The sequence below is a fragment of the Arachis ipaensis genome, chromosome B10, assembly GCF_059453495.1.
Source record: "Arachis ipaensis isolate K30076 ecotype BB chromosome B10, ASM5945349v1, whole genome shotgun sequence".
Taxonomy (NCBI): Eukaryota; Viridiplantae; Streptophyta; class Magnoliopsida; order Fabales; family Fabaceae; genus Arachis; species Arachis ipaensis.
The window spans coordinates 6,619,540-6,626,531 of record NC_142435.1 but is presented as its reverse complement, the minus strand read 5'-3'; the positions used below and the strand labels follow the sequence as shown (position 1 = coordinate 6,626,531).

At 36.8% G+C, this 6,992-nt stretch overlaps 1 long non-coding RNA gene across 1 annotated transcript; it reads left to right on the top strand.

Annotated features, from left to right (window-relative positions):
* The first annotated feature begins 1,560 nt into the window (after positions 1 to 1,560).
* LOC148579051 (uncharacterized) lies at positions 1,561 to 4,523 on the top strand. Its single transcript, XR_015902687.1, has 4 exons — positions 1,561 to 1,748; positions 1,986 to 2,041; positions 2,617 to 2,679; positions 4,454 to 4,523. It is a non-coding gene; the product is annotated as an uncharacterized LOC148579051 (long non-coding RNA).
* The last annotated feature ends 2,469 nt before the right edge of the window (positions 4,524 to 6,992 follow it).

Here is a 6,992-nt window from a genome sequence, read left to right as displayed (position 1 = left end):
TGCATATCTTGTTAACATTTTTCTTTTTTTCTGGGGTCTTATAGGGTTATTATTTTGCTTCATTTCGGGAGTAAACTTGAGTGGATCAAATTACGAAAGCACCTGTTATTCATCGAGTTAAACCTCAAAATGGTCTCTCAGATTGGCGTCGTGCACTAAAATCGTCTCTGAGATTCTAATTGTACCAATTACGTCCCTGAGATTGAAAAAATGCACCATATTAATCCCTGACCTATTTTCCATTAACGACGTGATGACATGGCATGATGACGTGGACTGTAAGTGACACATGTCACTTCATGATCTGGCCATGTGTAATGGTATGATGATGTGGTGACTAGTGACACGTGGTATGCTGACGTGGATGGTTGTGCCATGTGTCACAAAGTTATTTGGCCACGTGTCCGTTTGTGCCACGTGTCGCAACAGTATTCGTCCACATGTCATCCATTATGTCATCGTTGTATATACACCAAATGAGTCCCTCACTTTACATTAAGTGACTCATTTTAGTCCCTGAAATTAAATGTCGTGCACCAAACTAGTTCCTTCACCAATTTTTTCTCATTTGTTTTAAATTTAAAATTTTAATATCTTGGATACACTAATTTCAATTCTATTTTTTCATATATTGTTTAAATACAAGTGCTTTCATACAAATTTTTAAGATTTTAGTTTTAATTATATAATTTTTTTAATAATTTAACATTAGTAAATTTTGTAATATATAAGTATGTTATCATAAAAAAATAATTATATAATTGATTAGACACATTTTTTTTATAAAAAAATATGTGTTTTTAACAATAAATTAATAATTAAAATAAATATTTTTTTCTTATAAAATACACGTTTTCGTTATGTGTAAATGAGCTAGATTGAAGGCACTTCAAGCACCCTCACTACCATATTTGACCTTTGCAGTCTAGACGAAAGAGGTCGGAGATGGTAATAAGGGAAGCTTGAAATGCCTTCACGTCAACTCCAAGACGGCGGTTATTAGGGATATCCGCAAGAAAAAAATATTTTAAAAAAGTACTGAAAGAGGTCGGAGATGGTAGTGAAGGTGCTTGAAAAGCCTTCACGTCAATTCTAAGTCAGCGGCTAGGGTATTCGCAAGAGAAAAAATATTTTATAAAAATACTTTTATTTGAAGAATATGTGAAAAAATAGAATTAAAATTAATGCATTAAAAAATATTGAGAATTTTGAATTTATAGAAAAAAATGAGAAAAAATTGGTGAAGAGACTAGTTTGGTGCACGATATTTAATTTCAGGGACTAAAATGAGTCACTTAATGCAAAGTGAGGGACTAATTTGGTATATATACAACAATGACATAATAGATGACAGGTGGACGAATTCTGTTGCGACACGTGGCACAACCATCCACGTCAGCATGCCACGTGTCACTGGTCACCACATCATCATACCATTACACGTGGCCAAATCATGAAGTGACATGTGTCACTTACAGTCCACGTCATCATGCCATGTCATCACGTCGTTAACGAAAAATAGGTCAGAGACTAATATGGTGCATTTTTTTCAATCTCAGGGATCTCAGGAACGTAATTGGTGCAATTGGAATCTCAGGAACGATTTTAGTGCACGACACCAATCTCAGAGACCATTTTGGGGTTTAACTCGTTATTCATCACTTGTCCGAAAGCATTTTGGGAGTCATGACAGTTCGAGCATTCAGAAAGCATAAAAGATTTACCAGAGAGAACATGTACATAAAAGGGTGAATGCTAATTTAAGCATGGATTTCCACAACTATATTTCCAATGAGTGGTTGCGCTTACGCTTTTAGAATTGCTTGGAAGTTTGGTTTTCTACATTTCCGCCATGTTCATGATCCTCTTACCAAGCAAGATCATAAAGCTAGATAAGCGAAAACCTCTGAAAGCCTAAATTTTAGTTTTATATTCTTGTTGTTACTGCATTCACTTTGTTCACATTCCCCATTTATTGGTTTCAGGATTAAAGCTGGAAACGGACCGAATACTCAAGCTGGTCCCAGAGTGGCCTAAAAGCGTAAGTTTCTATAATTTGATAAATATACCACGATATACAGGCCATTAGAATTACTATAAGTTTTCTGATCTGATAGTTCCAATGTATAATAGGTTCAAGACAACAGCTTCTTAATTGAACCACTGGTTGGCAAGATATTTGAAAATCTATCAAATGCAATCGTTGTGAAACTCTTGATTTATATATGTTAAGACCTAGCAAATGTTGCTGATCTAGTATTGCATCATGTTATGTTGCATGTTAGAGAACAGAGTTAGTATATCTATATCTATAATATCTTATCTTTTTATCTAGGCAATGGAATAGTTGCACGCATATATTTATATCTATAATATCTATTTTTTCATTAATTTCTCTTCAAGGTTCACAGAGACAAATACACAAACTTCTAATGAGCAAATAGTTTATTCTTTACCTAGCAATTGTAAAAGGTGTTTTTTGAACTTATTTACTCTTTGTTTTATCTTTTATATTATCTACGTACTATCAATTAGCAACATTGTAGAAAAATAGATAATGTATTTACCTCTTGGACAACACCACCATAAAACTTTTGTTGAAACTTTTGTTTGAAGGCACTAAAGACTTTTGACGCTAATGGAGCAGATGCAATCATAATAGCCTGGATTTTAAGCTTGGTAAGATCAAATTTCAAACTCAAGAAGTTTCAAATTCTATAGTTTACAGAAATTAAAAATGAAAAAAATCATGCATTATACAATAGCCAAAAACTTGTTTAACAAAAAATGGAATTGCATAATTCAACTTAAAACAATTACCTTATCATAGTTTGTTGTATCTTGGCAAGAAGAGGGTTATAGTACTCTTTCAATAAGCTTCCTATGAGGCTGTCATCAACGGCCAAGACATGAAATTATCTACATAGATGATAGAGTGCTGTGGATATTTCCATTTTCTTATTCTTCTTGGTTTTTCATATAATTGAGGCCTCAAAATATTTGTATAAAAGACAAAAAATTACAAAATAAAGGATAATTTAGTAATAGTTTTGAAAAGATAACCACCACCCTGATAACAATCAAAAGATTTATTAAAACTGCACTCATAAGAAACTAAAACTTGATATTAAGTAATGAAAGAAAACAATATATTAGATAAATTCTCTATTATCTATGCAATCTAATAATTCAATGGGCACATGTAAATAGATGCACTTTCAAATGCAGATCAAGAAAAAGTCTATTCAATCATTATGGCATCACATAATAAGTTTGAATGATTTCTAATGAACATGAGCAAAAACATAATAAGACACCATGCCTTCTTCTGTATTAAACTTGCAACCTAGGTTGTTTGAATGTTGAAATTTGTATATGCTATATAAAATTAATTAAGCATATGCTATAGCTAATTGGTACAAACCTCAGTTGTAGCATTTGGAAGAAATTTAAAGCTGTTGTCAGGCTCAAAATTTATGCTTTTCCCTGGCAGCTTTGACATTATAGTATAATAGCTCAAAATTTATAGTATAATAGCTCAAAATTTATGCTTTTCCCTAGCAGCTTTGACACTATAGTGTAATAGTTATCGAAAGAACCTATAATTTCATAATACCTTGAAAAAAAGAACAAAAATGAACGCCTGCAAAGATGCAACCGAATAAAACAATAGAAGCTGGAATTAACAATAGAAGCTGGAATTTACTTTATGTAGACAAATTAATCAAAACAAACTACAAAATCAACAAATCCCATGTTGTAAGACATGCTACCTATACATGTAAGATCTCTGGGAGGGCAATCAACTTGACACTAATGTAAGAATTCAATATAGATGCAAAAATATGGTGGTTGTTTAAAGAAATTAAACCTTAGCGAGCTTCTCAAAGGTGTTGTTGGTGCGGGGGAGTCTAGTCGCTTCGTCGGCATATCCGCGACGGCCATAATCCAGAACGATCATACCTGTGGAGTACCCGCGAATGGATCGAGCCTCGGTTTTTGGTGTTCCGGTGCTGGAACGCTTGCCAAAACCATCACACCTTTCTCCAGCGGTTGACATCCATAATCCAGGACGATCATACCTGTGGAGTACCCGCGAATGGATCGAGCCTCGGTTTCTGGTGTTCCGGTGCTGGAACGCTTGCCGAAACCATCACACCTTTCTCCGGCGGTTCCTTTGCTTGCATCTCGAACCCTAACGACATTTTCTGTAATTTTATTAAAAAGAAAAAAGGAAAAAATTTTCTACTTTTAAAATAGAAAAATGACCTCTCCAAAAAATATGGATGGTATATGGATTTGTCCTGAACTTGTTGTCAACTGCTCCTTCTTCATTGATGGAAGCAACCCCCTAAATCCTACCACTGTTCTTTTTACTTGAAGCTGTATCAATAGCTACCGTTACGTCACCTCTAACTTATTGTTCTTCATCTCTGCTACTCGTCGGAAACAGATTCAGAGCCCATGCCGTGTCTTCTTTGTTCTTTGCCAGACGCTCTCGTAACTGCAGCACTGACCACCGCCATTCTCTATCTTCTCTGTCAGTTATTGCTTTCATCACCGGCAAGCTCCTTCTTCTTCCTCGCAGCGTGGTGTTTTCTTTCTTCACACTGATGTTTTCTTCTTCTCTGGTGTTTTATTTTTTCACACTCATGTTTTCTTCTTCTCTGTAACATTATGTCTTTCTTTCTCTCTTCCCCTACCGTTCTGTCTTTCTCTTTCCCTCACACCGTAAACCATATACCTCTATTTTGAATTTGAATTTTAGCAAAAATCCTGCCCAATGCTTTTTTTATTCACTCTCTCACGGAACTTTGGTTTTTTTCTTTTTTTTTATTTGGTTTTTCCTGCCACGTGTCGCTCAATGAAATCAAACACTTTTCGAGTAATCAACCCACTACTAGTCTCCTTTTTTTTTTTGGTGACTTAAAAGAAAATAAACAAAAACTAAGAAAGAAAAAAAACAAAAAACTGCTTAAGAAAGGCAGTCCCGCTGAATACTACTCTTAAACTCCTTCCAAGGCAATGGAAGCTCCACTTGGGGAGAAATAGTCCTCATCGCAGTCTTTGCCATGATGTTTGCTACTGTATTTGCATCTCTCAAGATCAACCGAAGATCAGCACGCCATTTTCAAGACATGGTATCTCGGATTTTTAACACCAAAGGATCAATAAACCCAGAGCAATTTTGTAAATTATTGACAATAATAAAAGCTTCCACACAGTCTGTCTCACATATAATGTCTCTTTGTCCCGAGTCCCATGCTAAAAGAAAGCCTCTCCAAATAGCGAACAACTCTTCTTGCAAAATGCTACGACTCTCAATTGTTCCCAAACAGCCTCGTTGCCACCTTCCCTTCCAATCTCTACTAACACAAGCAAAACCAACTCGAGCACCACTGCTAGGATAGCTAGCATCACAATTAATCTTAAAGGTACCCACTAAGGGGGGAATCCAAGAGCCACTAATGGTTGAGGGGATAGATAGTCGTTGCAACTCAAAAATATTTCGGAGCTCTTTTTCTAAGGACAAAGCCATACCAATCACCTTGTCTGTGGTCCAATGCTCGTGAGGATGAAAGATCTCGTTATTTCTCGAACACCAAATCCACCAGAGACCAGAAAAGAATCTAAAGGGACGCTGTTTGCTATTATGTAAGAACCAACTCATCAAATCCACTGGTTGATCGGAGATCCCTAAAGCTTGCCAAACAAGTTGGGCTTTTGGACAATCCCAAATACAATGTAAAACCGATTCCTGACCTGAGAAACATCGTGGACAGCTATCCGTGTGCGAAATGCCCCTCCTAAAATGAAATACAGCAGTAGGAAGAGCCTCCCGAAGACATAGCCAGGCCAAAAATTTGTGCTTTTCCGGAACATGTTGATGCCAAAGCCAAAGCCAATTACCCCTATCCTCCCAACTAAACATCTTACTGAGCCACAAATAACCACTATGAGCATCATAAACCTTTGAGGCCGCACCAGTCCAACACCAACCGACCTCTGAACCAGCTTGAACATCTGGGTTGTAAGAGTTAATGTTGCTCTGCAGAGACTGATTCAGAGGAGAATAGATATTCTCAAGGTTCCACTGTCCAGATGACCAAAGGTCCAAGATCCTGAGATCCGAATCAGAAATGTGAACATAATCCATCTCCTGACACAGTCGCCCCTCTCTTCTCCATTTAGAAAACCAAAAGTTCTGTTCCAAATCCCAATGCACCAACTAAAACCTTCCTTCAGGATATTCCAAGCTCAACATATACTCTTCCAAACATAAGATCCCCTTCCTCGAGATCGACTAAAACAATCATCCTTAGAAGAATGGTATTTCTCCGTCAACAGTTGAACCCATAGCTTGTCGGGATGGTAAAAAAGTTGCCAAAATAGTTTTTCAAGAAGAGCAATATTGGCACAAAAAGGATCTCTAATTCCCAGACCTCCAAACTTCTTAGGAGTGACCAATACTTTCCAGTTAACTAGATTCAGGCCTCTACCATCAGCTTGATCCTTCCATAGAAAGTTTCGCATCATGGATTCTATCTTATTAGTTACCCCTTTAGGGAAGAGAGATACTTGCATGCGATAAGTAGGAATCGCAGTCACTACCGAGATGAGCAAACAGAGTCTGTCTGCCTTATTAAGCAATCTCCCTTTCCAGCTGGCTAGCCTTCCCCGAATCTTCTCCAAAACATCGTTGAAACTTGCCCAAGTTTTGGACGAATCTGATGGAGGAGACTCCAGTGAAAATCTCTTTTCTTGTCGCTGAAACATTCTTGGAGCATAGCGCTTTAGATTTTTCCACATTAACCTTCATCCCAGAGGCTCTGCAGAAATTTTCCAAAGCTACCATTACAGTTTGAACTTGCTGTTTTTCAGCTTTACAGAAAAGAAGCAAATCATCGGCAAACATCAAATGAGAAATTCTTGGACCCCCTCTAGAAACCGCAACCGGCTTCCACAAGCCCTTATCAACTTGTTGATTAATA